Raw genomic sequence first — 16,318 nt, forward strand, 5'->3', positions numbered from 1 at the left:
CTGTTTTGTGAAGTACAGACAATGATGGTAGAAGCGTGTAATGGGAGCAACAGGTTGAAGGCTGATACCAGTCTAGGTGACTGGTAATGTTGGCTTAGACTGTAAAGAAGTAAAAATGGAGATAAAATCAGATGCACTCAAAGTCTGCTTCAGAGGTACATTAACAAATTGACAGGGCTTTTCAACTGAAAGACTGGTTGTGGAGTTGAAAAAATGGAAAAGGGTAGCTAGCTGATACAATTTGGGCTGCTAAACACGTAAACACATGATTTCAACACGGTGCTGTAATTGCTGCAAAGCTGATATGTACAAAGTTGGATGGACATATCCAGGAAGATGTACCTAAGATTTTCTGAAAGAATCAAAGAATACTATACAAAGAGACTTAAAAGGTAAACATATGTGGGTGCTGAGTAAAGATGCAGAGTTCAATTTTGAACTTGCATGTCTCCATTTACTAGCTGAACTTCTTCCCTCAACTCCCTACTTATGTCTGCTCATTTCCCTATATTTCTGATTTTAAGTAGTAATATCACTACAATGTAATCTTCAGAGTTATGTTCGACATGGCATTGTCCACATACAAAAATATCTAGAGTAAATATCATTAATAAAAAGAAAACATTAGAAACATTCCTTGTAAAACAAGAAATGATAAGGATAGCCGCTATCACCTGTGGTAGTCAATGTTCTCCTGAGGTTTTATCTAATAAAGTAAGATAAGAAAAAATAAATTTAAGATAGAAGTATTGCAAAGACATTTATTATTGGATGAAATTGATTCTAAAAAAGTGATTGAAAATCCAAAGAATCTAAACACACATTTTTAGACAAATTTTTATCAACAAGAGGAGTTTAATAACTGACACGTACACAAGCAACAAATAAGAAATATAGTGAGAAGGAAAACGCTTATAATAAGAATAAGCATTTAAGGTACTTAGGGAAAAGAATCTAACAAAAATGCATGAGACCTGTATGCAGAAAATTATAAAACTTTTGGGGGTGACATTATAAGACAAAAATAAACAAATGAAGAGATATCCCAAATTTATGTTAGGTAAACTCAAAATCACAAAAAGATGCCAATTTCCCCCAAATTAAGGTACAGATTCACTGCAAATATGATGAAATGCTCAAAGAGTTTTTCATAAAATTGGACAAGCCAAATGAACAATAGGTTAAGAATAGCCAGAATATTCCTGAAAAGAAAAATCAAGGTGGGAGATTGCCCGATAAGGTGTCAAGGCTTACATAAAGATCTAGTAATTAAGACAGTTTGACCAATGAAAATAAGACAAAATAATTAATGAAAGCATCCAGAAAGTCTATAAAGAAGCCATAAAAACATAGGCCTGTAAGTGATACAAATTAGCAGTATTGCGGATTAGTGTATCTAGTAAAGGGTATTCAATAAGCAGTGCTGGAGCAATCAATAACCACAGGAAAAAAATAAAATTTAATCCCTACCTCACATTGTACACAAGATTCAATTATATATGGATTAAACACAAATGTGAAAAGCAAAAATTCAAAACTTTAAAAGGCATTGTAGGAGCAATGTAGGACAATGAGATTTGATTAGGGAATGATTTCTTAAATCAAAATGTGCTAGTTATAATTTCAAAAATGTTAAAGTGATTATATTAAATTGACAAAACTGCTTATTTAAAAAAAAAACTTTTAATGTTTATTTCTGAGAGAGAGAGACAGAGCGTGAGTGGGGGAGGGGCAGAGAGAGAGGGACAAAGAATCTGAAGCAGGCTCCAGGCTCTGAGCTGTCAGCACAGAACCCAACATGGGGCTCGAACTCACAAACTGAGCCGAAGTTAGAAGCTAGATTGACTGAGCCAACCACAAACCCCTGAACAAAGCTATTTAATAAAAGATGTCATTAAAAATAAACAAATAAGATACAAACTTGGAAAATATGCTTTCATTAAGCATTGCTGACTATAAGAATTAGTATGCAGCACATAGAATAACTCTTCAAAGTTATAAGATCAATGACAAACAAAGTTTCCTACTAGCAGATACCCCTCTTCTTGGCTCAATGTAGTTTGTATCTATTTGTCTAGATGACTAACGTTCTGTAAGGGCTTTGAGTACAGAGATTACATTCACTCTTGCTCACCATTTTAACCCTGAAATCTAACAATTATACCTGACATACAGCAGGCACTGAAAATGGAAAGGAATCAATCTGTAAAATGGCACTTTAGTCCTCATAAAGTTTGTTATGCAGCCATCTAATACAAAATCGGAATTATAAACTTTATCCACATTTATTTGGTAACCCCTATCAATCAAGTCTTCTAAATAACAATGAAAATAATTGAGTGCACAAACACATGTCTAGCGAGAGAATAGATTCCTTTCACGATTCTTACATTGTTTAGCAGCCGCTTAAAGAGTTTCTTTCGGCTGGCCATGATAGTTTGCAATCATCCCCCAAATCCACAATGTTTATTCAGCTCTTATTCTAAGGAGTTACTATGACAAGTGATAGGACACAGTAGTTGCTAAGATGAGCACCTCCCAACGAGGTGCTTACAATCTGTCACACTTGGGGCCAACCTCCAAGGTGCAGATGTTCGGGGTTTAGTGTAACATGGGGTCATACCTGGGAATGGCTAATAGAAAACACAACTGTTCCAGATGTCAGTTTAGTTTAAATGTTTACCTCCCTGAGACTTAGTAAAGAAGTGACCTGGAGAACACTTAACAGAAGAGTGAAGGCAGAAATAGCACCTGTGCTATTGTATGCCAGCCACATAGTAACAAAAGGAAGAAGCACAAATCCACACTATAATTCTACTTTCCGTAAGTGTCATTGGCACGTAAATGGTGGCCCGAGCTCCATGGCAGCTCTCAGTGCTCTGACATGAGAGAGTGACGGTTCACTCCAAGTCAACTTGGTTCTGCAACGTGGAACTCCGAAGTCAACCCTTGGGTGTTTAAAATTCCCCAACTAGGACTCTTCACAACTGCAGGAGAAAGGACTTTCTTTGTCAGTGCTCCTCACACTTACAACAAATTACTTTTGAATTGTGTGTCAACTAAAAAGAACTAGATCATTAAACGCCACTCAATTAGGCCTGAAGACTCTCAATTACTTACATTGAATCTTTTGGACAGAGATTTGCAAGTAATGAGTTATCTATGGTTTAAACCCTCTGCTACCTATTCCAATGACCATTTTCCACTTTCTGAGGAACAATCAGTTGATTAGAAGATCAGAGGGAAAATACATTGTGCCTTGCACTATGTACTATGAATGAACTATGGTTAACTAGGTCCACAGCAAGAGTTTATGATATTTTTGAGTTCTGACTGCTCTCTTATCAGCTGACTGTGTATCATACACTGTTATTAAAAATCATAAACTTTAAAGAGAACACATGGATTTGTTTATTCTGCTTGTTTTCCTGAATTTGTTTTTTTTAATTATTATTATTATATATTTTTTTTGAGATTATGGTACTTCACATAAGTTTAAGAATGGTTTCCCCCAAGGATAACATCTGGCAAAGCTGTAATATAATATCACAACCAGGGTATTGACGTTGATACAGTCAAGATAAAGGACATTTCCATCACCACAGGGATCCCTCATTTTTTTAATGTTTATTTATTTTCAGAGAGAGAGAAAGAGGGACAGAGGATCTGAAGCAAGCTCTGTGCTAACAGCAGAGAGCAGGATGCGGGGCTCGAACTCATGAACTATGAGATCATGACCTGAGCCAAAGTTGAAAACTTAACTGACTAAGCCACCCAGGGATCCCAGGGTGCCCCATCGATACCTCATTTTACACTGTGGCCTTTTCCCACACTACCCGTTTCTTTACTTCTGGCAACCACTAACCTCTTATCCATTTCTATACTTTTATCACCTCAAGAATGATATATAAATAGAATTATATACAGTCTATTACTTTTGTGATTGGCTTTTTTTACTCAGTACAATTCTCTGGAAGATTCCTCCAGGTTGTTGCATGTGTCAATAATTTATTTTTGTAATCGCTAAATAGCATTCCAGGGCATGGATGTACCACAATATTTTTAACCATTTAAACATCTGAGTTCTTTCTATTATTTGTCTACTACAAATAGATGCTATCAACATTTGTGTATAGGTTTCTAGGTAAACTTATATCTTTACTTCTCTGAGGTAAACGTCCCGGAGTACAACTGTTGGTCCATGTTGTATTTCCATGTCTACTTACCTCTGGCCTGCATGGTTTCCGATGAGAGAGCCTCTGTCATTCTAACTGTTTTTATCCTAATGGTAAGGTGACATTTCTCTCTCACTGCCTTCAAGATTTTTTTCTTTCTGTTTAATTTTTGGAATTTTAATTATGATGTATATCGGTGTGTAATTTCTTTGGGTTTACCCTGTTTGTGTTTCACTCAACTTCTTGAATGTGTAGATAGATGTATATGTCTTGGCAGTTGGGTAAGTTGTCAGCCATTATGTCTTCATATCCTTTTCCCATTCTGTTCTCATTTTCTTTTCCTTCCAAGACTCTCATGACATGAATGTTAGATGTTTTGTTATATTCCTACAGGTCCCTGAATTTCTGTTGATTTTTTTCCAGTCTATTTTCTTTCTGTTGTTCATATCAGGTAACTTCTATTCTTCTATCTTCCAGCAGCAGAAATAAGTGTCTCTGAGTATAATGTGAAAGTGGAACAAAATTTCCTGTCAAATTGGACATGGGATGCTAGAGAAAAGCAGGAGTGGAGGGCAATACTAATAATTTTTATCTGAGCAACTGCAAGGATGGGAATGGGGAAGGCAAGAAGTGGAGTAGGATTAGATTGTGTGTGTGTGTATGTGTGTGTGTATGTGTGTGTGTGTATGTGTGTGTGTGTGTGTGTGTATGTGTGCATGCACATGTATATATGTAAGAGAGAATAGGTAGGTTGGAGTTGGGAGACTGGATAGTGTTAAAGCCATGAGGCCAAATGAGGTTGTGAAGACAAGTGGACCAAGGACATTTTAACAAAAAGAGGTTAGGAGAATAGTACAAAACTTACTACAGAAAGCTCTGAGAAGGAATGGCTAGTAAAGTAAGAGGAAGGTTGGGAAAGTTGTGATGTTGGAACTCATGAGAAGAAAGTGTTTTAAGGAGAAAGACGTAATTCATTGTGTTAATCCTTGCCAAGAGGACAAAACAACAACAACAACAACAACAACAACAAACCATGCAGACTGAGAACTGAATGAGACATTGCAAAACCAAGGTATAGTAATGTTGACAAGAGAAGTCTCAGTGATGTGGTGGGTCAAAAGTTTGGTTGGAGTAGGTTTAGGGAAGAATAAGAGAAGGATTCTAGAATTCACATATAGGCAAATTTACTCATGTGATCACTTTATCAGGCATGTTATGTGGCAGAAGCAGTAATAATTAAAAAGATCTGACCAAGAAATCTTAAAGAAATAATCAAACTTTAAAAAACATCATCTCTGCATCTATGATTGTGCAGCCTTTCTCACTAACTGATTTTGTTGTTGTTATTATCATTGAGGGAATTCTTTCATAATCTTTTTCAAAGTACTATGTTTTGGACTTATTTATTCCTTCTCTTATTTCTTGATTTTCAATTTAAATGTTTCAGCCTTTATCTTTACTAATTCTACCTTTCCAGTTTCTTTTAACATATTTTGCAGTTATTGTTCTAACTTCTTTCCTTTGCCATGAACCTAACAATAAAAGTATAAATATTTCTATGACCCTAACTTTTCCATCACTGTATGTTTTCATATTATTTTTTCCTTATATCTAGATTTCAATGTTCTTTTTATTGCTCTTCAACTTAAATATATTTCTTAATTTCTATGTAGACAAGACTTTTTTCAGTTTAATTTATATTTTTTCCTTTTTAATTGTATATATATATATATATATAAAGTTTATGTGTTTATTTTTTTTGTAATCTTTCTACCCAACATGGGGCCAGAACTCACAACTGTGAGATCAAGAGTTGCATGCTTGTCCAAGTGAGCCAGACAGTTACCTCTGTTTAATTTTTAATTTCTAATTATATTGAATTATAATGAAAGAGTGACCTGTAAAATCTCTATTTCTTTAATTTTTTAATTTTTAGAGAGAGAGAGAGAGAGAGAGAGAGAGCAAGTGGGGGAGAGGAGAAAAGAGAGAGACAGAGAGACAGAGAGAATCCCAAGCAGGCTCCATGCTCAATGCAGAGCCCCATGCAGGGCTTGATCCCATGACCTTGGTATCATGACCTGAGATGAAAACAAGAGCCAGATGCTCAACAGACTGAGCCACCTAGGTGCCTCTATAATTTCTATTTTTAAAATGTATTGATAATTTCTTTATAGTTAATAATATGATTAATACAAATATTAATAATGACTATTTTCTCCATAACATGTATTTTCAGTACATTTTATGTACTGAATTTTTAGCTTAAGATTTTTTTAAGCCTCAGGAAATTGTGTGTGTAAGGGGGTGTGTGTGTGCTCGTGCATGTATGTGTGTGTGCTGCACTCAATTCTCTTTGACTTCTCTTACTGTTTTGTTTTTTCTTTTTTTTCATTAAAAAAAATCATATACTTCTCTGTGTCCCTAAACTGTTCTGTTTCACTGAACCTGACATTGATTATTTGGACTATTTTTCCTCTCTCTGACTGCTGAACCACTTAAGAAGTTTGTTATTTTTTTACTGGATTAATGGGGTTTACTTCTATTTTCTGAAGTATCCTAAAAGTCATGAATATCACAGAAGGTGTCTAACTCGATAAACTTATGTTGTGGAAGTTGACAGGCTGTCAGCCCCTGCTGAGGCCCCTGGAAAGGGACCTTGGACAGGACACAGCAGGAAAGTGGGAAGGAGCTCATCACTAGCTCCTTTATTCTTTCTGACAGGACCTCAACAGAGCCTACAGGATCCACTCCCAAACCCCAAATCCCAAGACCAGAGAGACAAAAGAGCTGGAAGTCAGAAGTAAAGGGAAGGGGGACTTCATTTACCTTTTCCATCTGCCTGTAGATTTTGTTTCAGCTTATGGTGTTTTCCAGATCCTACTTCAATACTGAAATACACAGATAACTATTTTTATGAACTTATGCTTAAGAAAAACTGAGTCAGAGAAGATGTACTTTAGCACTAATGACATTTTAAAATAAAACTAATATATTTCAAAACATGATATTTGATATAAGCTCAACCTTGGAAGTCCAACTCTAAGCATGGCTCCAAATAGAATTAACTCAAAGAGGTATTCTAGGATTACATTAATCAATATTATCTTTTGTGAAATGAATTCATACCATTTTTACAAAACTATTGCAGAAAAGAAGTTGAAACGAGAAATAGAAAAATCTACTAAAGTATTTCATAATACAGTTATTGTACAAGGATAAGACACTTAGAATATATATTATCTTGTAGTAAAACAGGGCAAAATCATGAAACTTTTTTGCCCACAGAGTTTCACCGATTATCTCAGAGTAAGGTTCTGGTAAATTGTTGGAATTTAAATGAGCTACTCATTATCCTTTTATGTAAAGTAAAGTTTTTCCAAGTTTATTAACATTTTCTATGATGGCAAGTGGCTGACAGGAGCATGCTACCTAACAGATATTTAAGGAAAAATATTAATATGTCCTTCCAAGGTAAAGGTAACACTTGAATAATAAGTAAGAAAGTAGCTTGAACAATGGTAAGGGCATCTTGAAAACTGATATTTGGAAACCTCCCTATTATTAAACAGTAGTTTTGGCCCCCCACAATAAAGAAATCTATGTAAGGATTTTAAGTCTGTGCATGTTAAAATCTTGAAAATAAAACTTTCAGTATATTGACGAAATTTGTTAATGTAATAATTTCTTATTGGTTTGCAAGGAAAACCGACTGACATCAGGGAAGGAGGAAATGTATTAGTCAAATTTTAAGAAAAATAGTTTTACTTAATTGTGGGGTTGAAAATCTTTTAATGAGCATCATAATTTATTAATCACAGCCAAAAATGTCTTCCTGCTTGACTCACTATATTGAAAGTATCTTTTCAAGTATAGCAGTTATTATAACCAAATGTGAAAATAATCTACACTTAGAACCAGATTCTTAAATTGCTATATTATAGGGGATAACCAGATTTGTAAGGCATATTTAGACATTGTGCCAGACTCAACGTCACTTTCATCTAAAATAAAATGATAACACAAGAGGGCTTTTAAATTAACAATAAGTAAAATTAAAATTGTCTTTAAAATTTTATCCTTGCTTCATCTGGTTTTAGTTTTTATTTCTGAGTATGCTTTACAATATTTATATTATTCTAATAAGTCATAAAGCAATAAATAAATATATTTTGGGAATCTATATTCAAAATATGAAAAAGAAGAGCACCTGGGTGTCTCAGTCGGTTAAGTTTCTGACTCTTTATTTCAGTCATGATCTCATGGTTCGTGAGTTCGAGCCCCACATTGGGCTTTGCGCTGAGAGAACGGGGAGCTTGTTTGCGACTCTTTTTCTCTCCCTTTTTCTCTGCCCCTCCTTTGCTCATGCTTTCACATGCACTTTCTCCCTCTCAATCTCTCTAAATAAATAAATAAACTTAAAAAAATTAAAAATATCAATGAGCGCATCATTAGAAAAGTGTAAAGGATATTGCCATAAAGAGAGCATCAGGGCACAAAAATACTTGTAGCAAATGAAGGACAAACGGGATACAGGCTGAAGTTTTCTGCCTATCACATTTAAGGCAGGATACTTTAAATATAAGTCGGTGGGAGATAATGAACAAGATGCTTGGCCTTCTCAAGAGGTTACTTATTCCCTAAAATGCTTTTCACATATTGTATGTACTAATTAGAATATGACTACTAGGATTGATCTCCCATTATAACCAAGACAATATTGTCTATGAAGACAACATTGCTGGCAGAACATAGGGAGATTCTGTTGGCTTTCTAACTCTCCCCCAACCCTCCATAAGATTTAGGTATATTTTAGAGTAAAACTATCTCAAGACAGAAGTGTTCACAAAAATATATAGCTCCCCAAATCACATTAACCCCAAATCTTAACCTTCTCTTTCCAATCCTACCCTCTTCTATCCTTTGCAATCCCATGACAGTATGAGGGGAAACGGGAAACTCGATTTTGACTGGGCGTTTTAAATAGGCCATAACTGATTGTCAGCGCAAATCTAGGCCAAATGTCAGAAATCCCAAACACGTGTTCTTTATCTTTTGCAACCCTATTTTTATTTCTGGGAGAAATACATTTGAGTCCCAGGAATGTTTGTTTAGCGGAAATATTCTCTTGCAATTAGCTGAGAATGAAAGGAACAAAGGGAAGTCAATTATAGCTGTCTGGTCATTTGGAACCGCCCAACATTAACTGTCAGTTAATGGGAGAGGCTAGTAACTTTTCCTTCCTCAGACCTCCTTATAATTAATATGGTTATTAATATCATACCTTACAGACAGGAATCAATAAATCACTGACAAGAAAGGCACTGCCTAAGATGCGTGTGAAATATAGTTCTCTAGCTCAAAAACATCCACATCGGCATTTGCAGGCAGTGTGCATACACGTCTGCATACACACACACACACACACACACAAGAACTCAGTTCAGTGTGTTCACAGCAAGAGTCAGGAAAGATAATTTTTTAAAACAGAAGAATCAGTCCTCTTAAGCCATGTTTGCAGCCTCCACAGAAGATACTGCTGTAGGGCGTGTAAGGAGGCATTATCTTTTACAGAGATTGTGCATCCCCTATGCACCATCTCCTCTTAGCCAGTTGCCTGAGTGTGGAACATCTGTGTTTATTTTGCATGACGAAGTTGTTCCTTGGCTTTGCCAAAATGAGCTTTGATGTGGGACTCTGGGTTTGTGGATTTTCCATAGGGTAGTGATAAAGCTCAAGTGGCAGGACGTTGTTTTTGTATATAATGCATATTAGATGAAGTCATCCATATTTAATGACAAGTGTGCTATATTTTTAATCTTTATAGCTTTAATGTGTGTAAGAGGTTTTAATAATTGGCGCTGGGATGATGGTAACTTCCCAGAAATGCTCAGCACAACTGCTATAGTTCTCAGCCCACGGTTTGTTTGCACAGGTTGTAAATTATAGAACTTGATTAGTGATAGACTTGGCAATATCTCTTGTCTTTGGGAGATGCCAATCTGTAGCATCATGGGTACAAAATATGTCCATTCACACGTTTAATATTCACCTAAATAGCCTACATGAAAAACCCCAGAAGACAAATGATGAGCTATTCAGAGGAATGAAATTGTTCTCCTAAAGAATTTCTTAAATTTCTCATCCTATTGGCAGAGATATTGAGAAATCTACATGCAAAAACTAAGCACGTTCACTTCAGTGATTGTCCGTTTAGGATTCTATTTCTGCTTATGACAGCAGAGTTTTAAATATTATAGACATAAATTCCATAATGTTTCTTAAAAAAAGATTTCATGAAGAAATCATATATTCCCAATGACTAATGGATTGCAATTAAAAATTTCAGGAATCTAACAATTTTAATTACTTTTTAATTTCAATTTTTTCTTGCTTAAACTTTTTGTACTCCTTTTGTCTAAACTGTCTGCTCCTCAGTCCAGCAATCAGTTCACTAATGCTGAAAGACAAGATCACTCACCCAATGAGCATTTGCTGAATCTTTATTTACTTCAAAGCAATAAAAAATATCACCGGAGACCCTAGACCCTGTCCTCCACCACACAGCAAAGCAAGTGTCACCCCTCCCCATCTCCACATCCATCACAGTAGAAGACTGGGGATTTACTTTCTGCTGGACCAAAGGGACCCTGGTCATGGTACCACCCAGCTCAATGGAGGGTGGAGAGGTTATAGTGAAAATAGAGTTAAGTGAAAATCCACATATGTAAAGTGAGACTCCCCACCCTTACAGCCCAATGTCTTAAAGAACCCCAAGCTGCCAAAATAATCCTGAGAAAGAAAAGCAAACCTGGAGACCTCACACATTCTGCTTTCAAAACATATTATGAAGTAATGGCAATCAAAACAGTATGGTACTGACATGAAGACTGACAAATAAACCAACAGAACAGAACAGAGAGTCCTGAAATAAAACCTTGTCTATATAGCCAAAGGATCTTTGACAAGGCTGTCAAGGCTACAACAATGTGTAAAGGGTAGTTTCTTCAACAAATGGTGCTGGAAAAACTGGATGCCTATATGCAAAAGAATAAACGTGGGCCCTTACCTCACTTCATGTACAAAAATTAATTTAAAATTGGCTAAAGCCCTAAATTTAATATCTGAAACTATAAAACTCATAGAAGAAAAGATAGAACAAAAATTTCATGACATTGAATTTGGCAATGATTTCTTGGATATGATACCAAAAGCATAGTCATCAAAAGCAGGCGTAGACAAATGGATTACAACAAACTTAAAACCTTCTGCACAGCAAAGAAAACAACCAACAGAGTTAAAAAGCAACCTATGGAATGAGAGAAAATATTTTCAAACCATATATCTGATGACGGATTAATGACCAGAATATATGCACTGCTACATTTATTGCAGCATTATTTATAATAGCTAAGATAAAGAAGAAACCTAAGTGTCCATTAATAGATGAATGGATAAAGAAGATGTAATAGATGATAGATAGATAGATAGATAGATAGATAGACAGATGAGTATAGATATATATAATAGAATTTTACTTAGTCATAAAAAAGAATAAAATTTGTGGCAATACACATGGACCATGAGTATATTACAGTAAGTGAAATAAATCAGACAGAAAAAGGCAAATACCATATCATTTCAGTTACATGTGGAATTTGAAAAACGAAACAAACAAAAAACAAAAAACAAAAAAACAAAACAAACAACAACAAAAAACAAACACTCTTAAATAGAGCAAACCATTGGTTGCCAGAGGGGAGACGGGTGGAGGGATGGGAAAATAGGTAAAGGGGGATTAAGAGGTATAAACTTCTTGTTATAAAATAAATGAGTTATGGAAATGAAAAGTATAGCATAGGGAATATAGTCAATAATATTGTAATACTTGGTATAATAACAGATGGTGACTATACTTATTGTGATTAGCATTGAGTAATAGAATGCCAAATTACAATGCTGTATACCTGAAACTAATATAACATTATATGTCAACCATATTTCAATAATAAAAAATAGGGGCACCTGGGTGGCTCAGTTGGTTAAGTGTCCAATTCTTGGTTTTGGCTCAGGTCATGATTTCACTGTTTGTGAATTCAAGCCCAACATCAGCCTCCACATTGATAGTAATTAGCCTGCTTGGGATTCTCTTTCTTGCCCTCACTCTCTGCCCCTTCCCCATTTTCTCCCTCTCTCAAAATAAATAAACTTAAAAAATTAATAATAAAAATATATCCAGAATATATAAAGAATTCCCACAACTCAACAACAATAAAAATAAATGACTCAGTTTAACAATGGGCAAAGGACCTAAATAGACATTGTCCCAAAAAATTTATACAAATGACCAACAAGTATATGAAAAGATGCTCAATGTCCCTAATCATCAGGGAAATGCAAATCTTTTTTTTTTGGAAATGCAAATCTAAAACTAAATGAGGTATTTCATGCATATTATACCCACTATCAATAAACAAAACAAGCACGAGTGTGGGTGAGGATGTGGAGAAATTTGAACTCTTGTGCACTGTTGATGGGAATGTGAAATGGTGGAGTTATTACGGAAAACAATAGGAAGATTCCTCAGAAATTAAAAATAGAATTACCATATGATCTAGCAATCACAGTCTTGGATATATATCCAAAAGAACTGAAAACCAGATTTCAAACAGATATTTGCCCACCCATGTCCATTGCAGCACTATTTAAAATAATTAAGAGGTGAAAGCAAAGCAAATGTCCATTGATAGATGAATGGAGAAAGAAAATGTGGCATATACATACAGTGGAATATGATTCAGCCCTAAAAGTGAAGGAAATCTTTCATACACTACAACATGGATGAACCTTGAGGACATTATGCTAAGTGAAATAAGTCAGTCACAAGAAGAGAAATACCGCATGATTCCACTTATATATGGTATCTAAAGTACTCAGACTCTTAGAAATAGAAAGTAGAATGGTGGCTGCTGGGGCCCCGGAGGAGGATGAAAAAGAAAGCCATTGTTCAATAGGTATACGGTTTCAATATTGCAAGATGAAGCACTTCTGGAAATGTGTTGCACTACAATGTGTCTCTGGCTAACACTACTGTACTACACAAAAATGATGATGATGATAAATTTTATGTTGTGTTTTTTATCACAATAAAAAATTCAAGAAAAGAAAAAAACGTTTGAGGATAAATTTGAGCAAATATCCAGAAATTAAAATAAAATCACCAAGATATAAAATATAGGAAATATTAGAAAAGTAGAAAACCTGACCAAGAAATCCATTATTTGAATAACATTTTCCAAAAGAAAAAAAAAAAAACAGAGAAAACCCCGCAGATAATTATATATAAAACTCCATAAAATATCCCCAAACTGAAGAGCGTATTTAAACTGAAAATGTGCAAAAAAAATCCCTAACACAATAAATAAAATAGACATGCACTAAGGAATGTTATCATGAAAGTTCAGATGCGTGAGAATGAAAATAACTTAAAAACATTCAAATGTGTGTGCATGTGCACATAAACATTCTGTTTGGATAATGGCACAGATGCCTCCATGCATGCACACTCACACGCACTCACTCACTCATAAAAGAAGCTGGATTCAAAAGTACATCAAACCTCCCAATAGAAACATTGGAAGCTAAAATAAAATAAGACAATAGTTAAAAATTCCAAGGGAAAAATGATTCTAACCTACAATTTTACATCCGCTTCTAAATAAAGACATTATTCAAACACAAAATTTCTCCAAAAATTTAGCTCCTATGCACATTTTCTTAGCCACTGGAGGATGTGTTCCATACTAAGCAAAAAGTATGCTAAGGAAGGTATAGGAAAACTAAGGAAGATATAGGATGCAGGAAACTGAAAATCTTAATCTAATACAGGATATAAATGAAGAAGATTCCCAGAGTTATGGAGATAGATTCTGGGATGACAACTGTCTATCAAGCTTGGAGACAAAACACCATTATTAGAACAGGAGGTTGATGGAATGCTAATAATATATTTGAAAATTGTCAAAAAGATTTGAATTCTGGTGTAGAGTTAGAGAAGAATTAGAGATAGCTTTATCTGAGGTTAAGCAAACGTCAATATAAAGCAACTAACAACCCCAGGGAAAACAAAACTTTTACAAAAAACTTTTCCTTACAAGAAAGAGAATGCAAATGATTATGCATCATATGAATCATCTGTAAATAATATTATATCACTATAATAACCGAGCAGTAAGTTGAACACTGGTTTAACCAAAATTTTGACAAAATTATAATGGGGAAAGGAGAAAATAACTTCTCATCTTGAGAATTAAGCAGTAAATACACATATCTCAAACGGAATCATAAAAAATGGTGGAATAAGAAAACTACATTAGTCAGAAGAATTTTGAAGAGAATAAAAAAGACTGAAGGGCCTACACTACATGATTTTAAGACTTACCATAAAGCTATAATAACCATGGGAGTGTGGTATAGACATAAAAATTTAAAAATTGATTAATGAAACAATAAAGAGATTCCAGAAAGAGACCTATACATATATGGTCAATTGATTTTTAAAAAGGTGACAAGGTAATTTAATGGAAAGCATAGCTTTTCAAACAAATGGTACTGGATCAGTTGAATGTCAGTTCAAAAAAAAATCTTTGACCCTACACAAATTAACTTGAAATGAATCACAGTTCTAAATGAAAATTGTAAATCCACAAAATTTCTAAATGAAAGCGGAGTAGAGAAATTTTATGCCCTTAAGGTAGGCAAAGATTTCTTAGAAAAAAAAAAGTACTTATAATCCAAATTGATAAATTGGACTTCAACAAAATTAGTAACGTCTGTTCTTCAAAAAACATAATTAAGAAAATAATGAGGCAAATCACACTTTGGGAGAAAATATTTGCAATAAATATGTATGACGAAATACATACAAAAACTATGTTCATGACCCTGCAACTCAAAAAAAAGAAGAAAAAATACCAGTAGAATATGAGCAAAGGACTTCAAGATATATTTTCCAAAAGAAAACACATAAATGGATGCTTAAAATTATTACTCTTCAGGCAGATACAAACCATGTTAAAACCAAAATGAGATACTGGTTTAGAGAATGACTAAAATTAAAAATACTGACAAAAATAAATGTCAGTGGGAATATGGAACTAGAAGTCTCATACACTAGTAATGAAAATGTGAATGGTAGAATTTGGGAAAACGTTTTAGCAGTTTCTTATCAAGTTAAACATACACCTATGTCATTCTACTACAAAGAAATAAAAACATATGTCCACACAAAAACTTGTGCACAATATTCATGGTAAATTTAGTCCTAATAGCCAAACATTAGAAATAACTTGAATATCCATCAAAGTAATATTAATTTTAAAAATTATGACATATCTATACAATGGAGTACTACTAAGTGCTGATTACATGCAACAACATGGATGAATTTCAAGATTATTTTGCTGACCCCAAAGCAGCCACACACATAAAAAAGAAGGTAGTATTCATGATGTCTTAGAGAAGTAAAACTAATGTATGTAAGTTCATGTTGATAAAAATTATATCAGTGTCTTGGGTCAGCCTGGGTAGAAGGATTGACTGGAAAGGAGTATCTGGGGAACTTTCTGGCATGAGGGCAATGCCTGTCTCGATCGGAGTGGTGATTACATGGATGAGCACATTCATCTAAGCTCATTGAACAGTACATCTTGTGATATATTAGAGCTCAGTAAACTTGATTTACAAAAAATTGTAGTATAAGCTTTGATATTTAGAAATATTGGGGTAAATGACCAAAGGATACAGGTAAAAGAATTAAGTGTATTGCATCTTGTGTGTGAAATTTTAGAAACAGAGTAGCTGATTGCCTTTTTTTTAAATTCTAGTTTTGTGTCTCATTAAACTATTTGAATGTTTTAACTACGTGCATATATCACTTTCAGTAAGTAAGAAAGTAAGAAAACAAACAGACAAAACAAAGTAAAATAAAATAAATGTCCAGGTTTCTAACTCACATAGGTTTGTATTCTAAATCTACCTCTGCCACTGAGCTCTTTGACCTTGGGAAAGAGGTTTCACCTCTCTAAGCCTTAGTTCTTACTCACATCATTGGAAATTTAAAATATCAGCTACCTTATAAATTTGTT

Source organism: Panthera onca, chromosome B1, assembly GCF_046562875.1.
Source record: "Panthera onca isolate mPanOnc1 chromosome B1, mPanOnc1 haplotype 2, whole genome shotgun sequence".
Taxonomy (NCBI): domain Eukaryota; kingdom Metazoa; phylum Chordata; class Mammalia; order Carnivora; family Felidae; genus Panthera; species Panthera onca.